The sequence below is a fragment of the Alexandromys fortis genome, unplaced genomic scaffold, assembly GCF_014885135.2.
Source record: "Alexandromys fortis isolate MF-2015 unplaced genomic scaffold, M_Fortis_MF-2015_v1.1 scaffold_1, whole genome shotgun sequence".
NCBI classification, from domain to species: Eukaryota; Metazoa; Chordata; class Mammalia; order Rodentia; family Cricetidae; genus Alexandromys; species Alexandromys fortis.
This window is the reverse complement of record NW_026067927.1, coordinates 19,577,804-19,589,734: the sequence shown is the minus strand read 5'-3', so window position 1 is coordinate 19,589,734 and position 11,931 is coordinate 19,577,804. Positions and strand designations below refer to the sequence as shown.

The 11,931-nt window shown below is 40.2% G+C and overlaps 1 long non-coding RNA gene across 1 annotated transcript in view; it reads left to right on the top strand.

Annotated features, from left to right (window-relative positions):
* The first annotated feature begins 11,625 nt into the window (after nt 1-11,625).
* LOC126503002 (uncharacterized) overlaps nt 11,626-11,931 on the top strand; it is a 128,733-nt gene continuing 128,427 nt past the window's right edge. The window contains exon 1 of the long non-coding RNA XR_007592127.1: nt 11,626-11,761. This is a non-coding gene — a long non-coding RNA (uncharacterized lncRNA). The remainder of the gene's footprint in view (nt 11,762-11,931) is intronic.

Genomic DNA, 11,931 nt, shown 5'->3' with positions numbered 1-11,931 from the left:
CTCCGTAAGCTTCTGCAAGCATATGTAACGCAGACATACATGCAGGCAAATACTAATACCGTAGAATAAAAATTTAAAAAACAATTTTTATGCCTTTCTTTTAATTATAATGGAAATGGAATTATGTCACCTCCCCCTCCTTTTCCTCTCTTTTGGTCCTCCCAGTCACCCTGCTTCAAATTCCTCCCATGCCAAGTTCCTCAAGTTGGTAGTCTCCTTTTCTTTATTATATTTGCTACATATGTACACATGTATTATGTGTGGGTACACATGCATGTGTGCATATGTGTGCACATGCACACACACACACTTAAATTGAACCTGTTGAGTATGTTTATATTGTAAAGACCAGAATCCCACATGGGGTGGGAAGGAATCTCCCAGGATCCCACCCATAGAAAAAGAGCTAAAGGCAAATGCTTACTACTGGGAGAATGAGATTTAGCCTCTCCCAGGGATGAACTTTCTTGTTGGCTGTCCAATGCAGAGAAGTCAGTCCTGAAACAATAGGTGCACAAAGAAAACATAAAATAAATGTTTAAAATAAAATAAAATAGCTCCAATTCCCAGACTCCATACCTGTAATTAAATTGTTTGAATATTTGAAGTTTTGAAAGTTTTTACTCCATAGCTTAATACAAGTTAAAAGTAGTTTTCGAAGATACCTTGGGCCAAGTAGAAATATTTGCATTTGATTTGCCTGAGTTATTAGAAGCGTGAAAATGTATTAATCTTATTTGTGAGAAAGGTATTGCAGACACAAAGGTGTACTAGGACACACATTTGAAGGGGCTGTCATAAAAACACTAAAGTGAGAATAAAATACAGACATATCTGTGAGGTTTAAAAATGATTTTAACGGATCATAGAAACAGTCTCTGGAAGGATACAATCGTCTAACATGATACAATAAAGTGCATGCTTCAGCCTGGGGATGGAGCTCAATGGCTGACTACTTGCCTATGTGCACAAGGCCCTAGATTTGTTCCAAGGAAAGAAGGAAGAAAGGGAGGGTGGGAGGGAGGGAGTGATAGAGAGCGGGAGTAAGGCAGGGGAGAAAAGAAGGAAGCAGAGAAAGGAAGGAAGAATTCACACTGCTTATGGTTTTAATTTAGGGTCATACTTAAATAAAAAATATTTCACATATATACTACAAATCAAAGTAATAATTTTACTGCTCTAGAGATAGTTTGAAAGTGCTAAATTAAAATTTAAGGACAATAAATGTGCTGGCAATATTCATATGCTAAGTTCATTCCTACCATCAACAATCATTAATATTTGCCCATTATTCTGAACTTGGCCTAGCCCTCTTTTCTTCTCTAGGGCAACCACACAGAGTATCTGCTGCAGTCCTGTCTTAACACATGGTGATATTGAAATGTGTAGAAATTAAGAAGCTGCTTCAATACCTGTTGTCCAATAAGGTGGCAGCCAGACGCTGCAATATTTTTCTTAACACCAGACATGTCCTCTAAACATTCTCTGCCACTCTCATCATTTGAAGTTTCCAATTTAAAGTTGTAGGGATTGCATTCCTCACACCCATCTTGGATCACTCACCAGAAATGGTTCATTAGGAAATCGCAATCAGAAATCATTATGTATTTGACCCCAATGTACTCCTGGGATCAAGAGCCACTTGTGTATAAAAGCATACACGCACAAGCGCAGTATAGCTTATTGGATATGAAGGCGATATAGGCAAGAGTGATGAAGAAGCTAAAAAAAAACCCTGATTTTGAAGATTTGCCCTGAGCGATTTCTAGACCCCAAGGAGATATTGTTTGTTTGTTTGTTTATTTATTTATTTGTTTGTTTGTTTATTTATTTATTTAAGATTTCTGTCTCTTCCCCACCGCCGCCTCCCCTTTCCCTCCCCCTCCCCCAACCAAGTCCCCCTCCCTCGTCAGCCCAAAGAGCAATCAGGGTTCCCTGCCCTGTGGGAAGTCCAAGGACCACCCACCTCCATCCAGGTCTAGTAAGGTGAGCATCCAAACTGCCTAGGCTCCCACAAAACCAATAGGTGCAGTAGGATCAAAAACCCATTGCCATTGTTCTTGAGGTCTCAGTAGTCCTCATTGTCTGCTATGTTCAGCGAGACTGGTTTTAACCCAGGCTTTTTCAGACCCAGGCCAGCTGGCCTTGGTGAGTTCCCGATAGAACATCCCCATTGTCTCAGTGTGTGGGTGCTCCCCTCGCGGTCCTGAGTTCCTTGCTCATGCTCTCTCTCCTGGTGCTCCTGATTTGGACCTTGAGATTTCAGTCCGGTGCTCCAATGTGGGTCTCTGTCTCTGTCTCCTTTGTTGCCTAGAATATAAAGGAAATTACCAGTGAGATGTTGCCATTTATTTATGAAGACATTACTATGTTTTGTGTTGTTTTAACAAAATACCCAAGGGTGGGTATATTATAAGGACAGCAGTTTAGAGTTTGTGGTTTTGGAGGTGGGAAAATCTAATTCATAGAGACTGTCTATTTGGATTCCTGGGTTCTGGTTAGGGCCTCAGATGGCATCTCCTGACTGAAGAAGCAGGATGTGCACACATGTGCACAAGGAGGGGCCACCCAGGCAAAAGAGGAAGTGAGAGGGGAGAGACAGCCTCGCTTCATAACATCTATCTGCCTTCTGTCCCTACTCTCTTTTGGATCCATCAGGATCTAGCGACCTCTCTCAGTAATAGTGCTTTCAAGATTAAATTTCCACTTGACTTTGGGGAGGGCAAAAACCACATCTCAGTCACAGCAGGTGCGTAAGTTCTATGAGGGGCAAACATACACTGGGAATGAAATCAGACTTGACTATGGCACCCAAACCCCTGCTATACCTGTCTCCATTTGCCTCCTTGAGGTCCTCCCCAAACCTTTCTCTTGTGCCAACTCAGTTCTCAGGCTCTGGGGCTGCTAACACACACAGAGTTCTTGCTCTGCCATGCAGAGCCCTTGGCTTATATCAGGTCACACTTCTCCGCAGCTCACTTTGGAATAGAGTTTCAGATATCTGTGCTGCGGCTTCACAGCAACTGTGAATTAGGCTCTTAACCAGGCAGGCCTGTGCTCTAAACTAAACTAAACTAAATCATTCGATTTGAAACTTCTCATCACCCTTAGAGGGTTATAAATAGTCAGAAGTTTCCTTCATTCTAGGGATGGGTCCAAGGCTCCTCAGGAGAAATTCTGGGAAGATGGCTATGAAGGTTGTTTTCTAAAGGTCTTCCTCTGCCCTTTTATCCCCTCGCCACTATTCCTCTCATGATGGCCTCCGGCTTATGGTTCTCTCTCCCCATCTGTCTCTTATTTTCACTATCTCTCCCCATCTGTCTCTTATTCTCACTATCAATGACACCACCTCTCCATATTTCCGAGGGAATTCTCTTCTTCCCTCTAAGACTGTCATGGTTAGACTTTGTCTTATTTCTGTCTAATGCTCCTCTTCCCACATCCTCCAATTCTTGCAAATCTCTTGACAGGGACCTGTACCTACTTTCTTAGTGAATCAACTCTTACAGCTCATCTTTTATTGCAATCTTCCACACATTAGAAAAATTCTTCCAATATAGCCCCTGATGGGCTATTGAAACCTGTCTGCCACCTTCCTTCCCATTGCTGTGGTGTCTCTCCCTCCCTCCCTCCCTCCCTCCCTCCCTCCCTCCCTCCTCCTCCTCCTCCTCCTCCTCCTCCTCCTCCTCCTCCCCCCCCCCCTCTCTCTCTCTCTCTCTCTCTCTCTCTCTCTCTCTCTCTACTTGTACCTACCTTAACACACTGGGTTTGTGTCATTAAATCTTAATAGATTAAACAGGGGAACATTCTCAAAAACATTTCCATTAAGAGGTGATGGTAGATAGCTTTCCAACAAATACACAGTTATTGCCTCTATAATTTTCTATGAAGTGTAGCAGGACATTTTTTTTCTGCCAGGGAAGGCAGAATGGGAGATAAAATGAATCATATATTTCTTAATTAGTCAGTAAAAGGAAGCACGCCATATTATAAATATAGAGAAACTTTTTGATGTTAAATTAATGAATGGCATCAATCTTTACATGAAGATTTTTTTCCAGCTACACAGTAGATCACACTTTGAATAATAGCTAACACAAAATTACAAAGCATAGGTATTTGGCTGTGTCTTTCATCATTCTTTGGCCTCATATGGTTTTGCTTAAGATAGTTAAATGAATTTCAATGAACACACATGCTTCTGACATATGTTTGGAAACCCACTTAGAAGCACAAGGTAAGCATTCTCTGGGCTAGAGTGGTGGTTTACAGGGTTAAGATCAGGTGTCCTGCTCATGCAGATCTGAGTTCCGGCCCCAGAACCTACATTAGACATATGTAGACATATGTAGACATATGTAGACATATGGCCCTGGAGATCCAGTTCTGGGGGACCCAACGCCTTCTTCTCCCTCTGTGGCTCCTGTGCACTCACAAGCATGTGTTGCCACATGAACACACATAATATAATTTAAAAGAAAATATTTACAAAAGCATTCTCCATGTACACATATTCACATCAACTCATATTTGCCTATAATAATGGTGGTCGATTTGTAGAATAGAAGATGGAACACACACACAAACACACACAAGCAATATACAAATGCATGTCTACTTAGAACAGTAGTTCTCAGCCTTTCTAATGCTGCGACCCTTTAGCACAGTTCCTCATGCTGTGGTGACCCCCAACTGTAAAACTATTTTCCTTGTTACTTCATAACTGTCGTTTTGCTATTGTCATGAATCAAAATATAAATATCTATGTTTTCCAATGATCTTAGGTGATCTCTAAGAAAGGATTATTCAATCCCCAAAGAGGTCACAACCCACATGTTGAGAACTGTTGACCTAGAACGTCAGAACATGACCTTAAGTGGCATAAAAAAAATTTAAAGCTATAGTTAAGTTTTGGCTGGGCAGTTGTGGTGCACGCATTTAATCCCAGCACTCAGGAGGCAGAGGCAGGTGAATCTCTGTGAGTTTGAGGCCAGCTTGGTCTACAAAGAGCTAGCTCTAGGACAGGCTCCAAAGCAATACAGAGAAACCCTGTCTCAAAAAAAAAGTTTCGAAATCCTATCTATGTATTTGTCGGGGGAGGAAGGAGACACACATGTTATGTCATGTAGGTGAAGATAAGGATACAAGTTATGGGAATCAGCTTCCTGCTTCTACTATGTGAATCCTTAGACTCAAACTCAGGTTGTCAGATGTTGCTACAAGTTCCCTAACTGGTCTAAAACTACAATCAAGATGAAATCAAAGTGCATGAGGGTGGCTTCCAAATCCAACGCAACTGATACCCCAAATGAAGAAGAAAATTGAAGTGTGTGTGCATGTGTACATGTTTACACACACAGAAACACACACACAATATTAGGGACAGTATAAGAAGTTGAAAGAAGATTGAAGTAACAGAGACAAGCAAAAAAAAAAAAAACACCAAGGATTTTAAACAATCGATTAACAAGAAGCCAAAAGAGAACATGAAGCAGCCTCCATTAACACTTCTAAAATAAATCAACCTTCTAAGGTTTGGATTTTAGCATCTACCCTGCAGAAGCACTTGCATGTCTGCTGTTTCAAACCTTACCGTTTCTGGTAATCTATTATGGAATCCCAGAGAAACAAAAACAACCATAAAACAGAAACTATAGAAGACTTATAAAAAGCAGTAGCTCCTCCCTTCTCCCAGGTCCCCAGTGGGACATACTCTTGTGTTTCTGTTTTAGTTATCCTGATCACTCTACACGTGTGTTTCAGCAGACTTCACTCACAGCTTCTGACCATCTGCATTCCACTCCTCTGCTCCTTTTGTTTCTTCTGTTACGCATTCTCCCTACTCTGATAGCAATATGAAGCCTCTTTGCGACTGCGTTCATCATCTGCGGTTTGTCTATTGGCAGATTCTAACCATTACAAATCAATAAATGCCATTTATGCTATTAGGACTATGCAAATGTTGCTCCAGGCAAGCTAATTAAAATGGTTGCATTTAGTTTTCTGCTCAAAGAATCCAATTTACGACCCTGGCACCACTCACAGTACAGGCTGATCAAGATCAAAGGCATTGTCTTGTCCTCTCATCATTAAAAAAAAAAAATCTGTTTTGTTGGCTCTGTGTCTGAGCAATGTATTCTCTTCCAGAAATTCGGACTGACCTTTTCTTAAGAAATACAAATGCATGGCTTATTTACCAAAGCACAAAGAATCCCAGTCTTTCATCTCTTGTCTCTACTGAAATCATCTACCTACCCATCCCCCATCCCAAGGTTCCTTGTTAACATGGTCCTCTGGTTCTCCTTGAGTCTATCTAGGAGAATATCTGCTTTTTGCCTATCAGTAAGTTCTGAAAAAGATTCTTCTTTCTTTTATTAACCAGTGTGTGTGTGTGAATACATGTGTGTGTACATGCATGGGTATGTATGCATTTGTGTTTGCGTGCATGTATATGTATGTTCATACATACATGTGTGAATTTACATGCCTATATTTGTGTATGGGTATGAGTTGTGTGTGTACATGTATCTGTGTGTGCATGCATGCACATGTGTGTATGTAGGAATGTATGCCTGTGTATATTTTTGTGTCCATATATACATGTATGTGTTTTGAGTGTGTGTGCTTGTATATGTGTGTATGTAAGTGTGTGCATGTATGCATGTGTGTGAGTTGCTATAAAATTTTTGTGTGTGTGCATGTATATATCTATGTGATCACTTCAGTTAGGTGTGTGTGTGTATGTGTGCCTATATATGGGCTCCACAATGTTTCTTAGGATGTGCAGAGGGAGATTACATCCCGAAGCAGATGAAAACATCTTTATTTCAACATACTTGCTGCTATTGGTGTAAAACTTTATGTGTTACATAAATAATTGTTTTTCTTGTGACTATTAAGGAAGTATTTTTGTCGCCTAGCAACTAGTGATGAGGATGGTAAGGAGACCTTCAGTCCTTGTGGCCACCTCTCTTTAACTTTGACAACTATTTTTCATCTTCTCATTATCTGAACTGTGACAAGGCTGTATCAATGCATGACTCTCTCCTGCTTAATAGGCCCTTTCCAATCTGACTATTCATGTCTCATTTCAGCCTTATAAATTTCCCAACCTTCATTTCCTCATTGTCTTTGTTCTTCTTTCTAGAACTCCCATTAGTGGAAGGATGAGCCATTTGAAACAATTTTCTCTCTCTCTCTTGTCATTTCCCCTACGCCGACTCTCCCTCCTTGTGCTGGGGAGAGTGCTCTTTGCTTTGTGTGGAGTTTTGATGCTTGCTCTTTTCCAGATGAAGTGTTTAATTTGCGAGTCTTTTTTCTACAGTCATGGTTTCATTTTCAAAGCATCTTTTATGGATTTGCATATGCAATCTCCTTTCAAACATCCCAGGAAGTAGTGTTCACACAGGACACCATTATTCTCTGAATTTAACTTTGTTAATCAGAGGTCGTGTTTTTTCCTCATTTATCTTGGGCTTTGTATATCAGCTCGGTCATTTATGCTCTCTGCGGCTGCTTGGTTCTTTCTTGTAGGTACGTGTGCAGTCTGGTAAGAGGCCCCATCTCCTGGTCACTGTTTTCAGAAGTCTGTTTATTCTCTGCTCAGCTTTAGCCATCATTCACCCACCTTGCAGAAAAGATTCCAAGGAGCTTTGCTTTATAATAATTGGTGGAGGTTTTTACATTTTAAAAATTATTTTATACTCTGCATAGTAACTCTTGCATGCTGTGGGCAGGAGCATAAGCAGATCCAGCTGTTCTAGGAAATCAGCCTGAGGTTTCTCAAAAAGTCAAAAACTAGAACTAGCATGGGACACAGATATACACTATTCCTGTGTAAACATACAAAAGACTCCAGTCAGCACAAAGCCGGGACGCCTGCATACCCATGTTCGTCGAGGCATTCTTCACAAGAACCATGTTCTGGAGTTGTGTTGATGTTAACAGATACATCAGCAGATGAACAGATGACAAAATATGATATGCACATTGAATCATGAGGAAGAATGAAATTATGCCATTTTCAGGACTTCGATCCGAAGCCCCTCAAATAATAATTCCCAGGAAAAGAAAAATATTCTGGGGAATGACTAAATAAAATTTAAAATTTAACCTGTTTCTTCATTATAGTGCTTCTTTGAAGAAGCTAAAGTTCTTGATTTGAAGATGATATGGTTTTATACATAAGAAATCCTAAAAAAAATTATGAGGAAACTTCTACAGTTGATAAGCACTTTCAGCAAAGCAACAGGATACAAAATTAATTCACAAAACTCAGTGGCCCTCATATATACAACTGACAAATAGACTGAGAAAGAAATCAGGGAAACAATACCTTTCACAATACCCTCATAAATATATTGGCATAATCATAAACAAGTAAGTGAAAGACTTGTGTGATAAAACCATCAATCAGTTGAAGAGTTGAGGACACCAGATTGATAAATCTCCCATGCTCACAGATCAGTAGGATTAGGATAGTGAAAATGGTCATCATCCAGAAAGCAATCTACAGATTCAATGCAATCCCCATCAAAACACCAACACAATTCTTCATAGAAATTGAAAGGACAATGTTCAGTTTCTTATGGAAACACAAGCAACCCAGGATGGCTAAAGCAATCTTGAATAATAAAAGAACTGCTGGGGAGGCATCGCCAGCCCTGAATTCAAGTTGTACTACAGAGCTATCGTGAAACCGACAGCATAACAGTGGCATACAAACAGAAACTTTCATCAGTGGAATCAAACTGAAGACTCGGACATGAGTCCACACACTTGGGGCACATGAGTTTTCATAGAGGCGTCAAAAATACACACTGAGAAAAAAATGACATCGTCAGCAAATGGTGCTGATCAAATTGAATGACTACATGTAAAAGCCAAGTAGACCCACACTTACCACCCTGCACAAAACCCAGTTCCAAACAGACCAAACATAAGATCAGAAGGTACCCTGAATCTGATAGGAGAGAAAGTTTGGAGTAATCCTGAACTCACTTGCACAGAAAGAGATGCTCTGAGCAGCACACTGATAGCACAGGTACTAAGAACAACAATTGATATATGGGACCCTATGGAACTGAATAGCCTCTGCACAGCAAAAGGCACTGTCATCTAGACAAAGTCGCAACCAACAGAGTAGAAAAGAGCTTTGCCAATTTTGCAAGTGATATAGGGTTAATATCTAAAATATATAAGTAGCTTTTAAAAAGTCTGAACATTAAGAAAAAACAATTTAAAACTGGGGTACAGAGCTAAACAGAAAGTTATCAAAAGATGAAACCTAAGTGACTAAGAAATACTTAATGAAATGCTCACCATCCTTAGCCACCAGGGGAACACAAACAAAATGGCTTTGAGATTTCATCTTTCACCAGTCAGAAAAGCTAAGATCAATAAAACAAATGACATGAGGGCTCATGCTGGGAGAGATGTGGAGTAAAGGGAACACTCATCCGTTGTTGATGGGCAGCCACGGTGGAAATCAATGTGGTGCTTCCCCAGGAAACTGTATATAGATTTACCTCAAGATCCAGCTACGTAGCTCTTGGGAATAAACCCAAAGGACTCGACGTCCTACTGTAGGGACACTTGCTCATTCATGACAATTGCTGCTCTACTCATAATAGCTGGAAATTGGAAATAGCCTAGATGTCCATCAACATATAAATGGATGAAGATGATCTGGTGAATTTACACAATGGAGTATTATTCAACTGTTAAAAATTGAAATCATGATATTTGCAGGCAAATATATGGGACTAGAAAAAAAATCACCCTGAGTGAGCTAACCCAGACCCCAAAAGACAAATATGGTATGTATCAATTTATATGTGGATGTTAGGTTTTAAACCGTCAATAGGCATACTACAATCCATATAGTCACAGAGCTTAGGTATAGTCAGGATAGGAGGATCTTCCAAGGAAGGTAAAATAGAACACATAGAATCTCAGGACCTTTAAATCACAGCCAGTAACCATGAGAAACACAGAACATGTTACTCATTCTAAAATTGATTTAAATGAAGAACACCTTTTGAGAAAGTTCTCCCTAGCAAGTTTAGTAAATTCACAAATGAAGAAAGATGACCAAGCTCAGAAAGAAATATCATATTGCCACTTAATTATAAATTATATTTATCTTAAAGATAGAGACACCATTTACACACATAGAGAGAGAGAGAAAGAGACAGAGAGAGACAGAGGATGAAAATTAGGGGAGGGAAAGAGACTGATAGGAGAAGGTAAGGAGGAATATAGAGAAGGTAGGGATGGTAGGAGGGTAAAAATATCAAAGTATATAATATCCTTGGAAGAAATTGTCTTCATGAAATCCAGCATGATGTGAATGCATATGTATATATATGTATATATACACACATATACATGTATATTATGTAAGAAATTTTTCTAAAGAGAATCATACTACACAAATAACAAAACTATGATAGGCATGGTGTTGGTAGTAGTTAGGTATCAGACTTGATAGAGACATAAGACAAGGACAGGACTAATCTCTCTTTTCTCCCTGAGCAATTACCTAGTCAACAAAAAGCCCAGAGTTTTAATTTTCTAGTGAATTAACTTAAGTAAATGGCCCAATTGCTCTAGTTAATTAGAACAACCTTCTAGGATTATTGCTAATAACCCATTAAATAATCCCAAACTGTATACTGCAGAAATCTTGTAAAACTTGTTCATAAGTAAACTCTGAAAAGAGATATGTGAGTCCCCTACCACTCTTAGTGACTTACTGTGACTTAAAGGCTCTGAAAACCACTGTGAGAGAAACTGATTAAATTTTAAACCTCATTTAATAACTCCCCAGAATATTCTTGCTTCTAATTCTGGGAATATCTCTATAGGGACTTGGGATTCAAGTCCACTAACGGAGTCCTGGGTCATGAGTAGTTTCTTAACATGAAATCAAAACCAGAATCTGGTTTTTGGCCATATATTCCTAAAGGGAATGGCATGAGAGCGTTTGGATTCTGTTTCCTGGGTCACCAGTGGTTGCAGTTTGATAATGAAGGTAATGGCCTGGTTGGAGTGAACACAGCAGATGGTGGGAGGAGAAGAGGGATACAAATATAGACAACCTGAAGGAGTTTGTTTTGTGAGAAGACGGGGAAACAGGTGGCAGCTATTGGTTGATGTGGTTTCAACGGATAGGGTTTTCCAATGGGAATTACTACAGCATGATGTGCTCTGACAGGCACAAGCAAAAGACAGACAGGCCCACCATGCTGGCCGGAGCACAAGGATAGCATATTTTATCCACTCTCACAGAGGAGAAAGCCAAGGTGCAGGGAGGTGAAGTGGTTTAATTATAAACCCACAACTGATACGTGTGTGGATCAGTATCTACTTTAGGAATAGGTCTGAAAATTGGCTGACTCAAATGATTGGGTTGCCAGGATCTGGGAAGGTGCATCCATAGGACATGATTCAAATATCTCCTTCCCAAGTCATCGGCTCAGCCCTTTCTCTGTACACCATGCACAAGCTGGCTTAGGTAGAACTCAGTGACAGGTACCTACCTAACATCTTGATTTCATCTCTTATTGATTATAGGGAGCCTTAGAAACCAGAGGAGCTGCTGGCTACACCAACTTCCTCCAATTCCCTTCTGAACATCTGCTTACTATAGGAAAAGTCACCCACCTCATTGCAAAGCCGAGGAGAGCGGTGAAGTGCCCATGGGCAGGACACCTGTCTCTAAGCACATTTCAGAAACAGACTTTATTCATCGTCTGGGGTAAGCATGCTACTTTATTTTCTTCATATATACTGTGAGGGCTATAGATTTCTACAGGTTTTGCTGTGATTGCTTTTCGTTTTTTTTATTGAGAATAGGAAAAAAAAGTTTCTGCCTCCTCCCAGCCTCCCATTTCCCTCCCCCTCCCCCACTCGTCTCCCCCCCCCCCC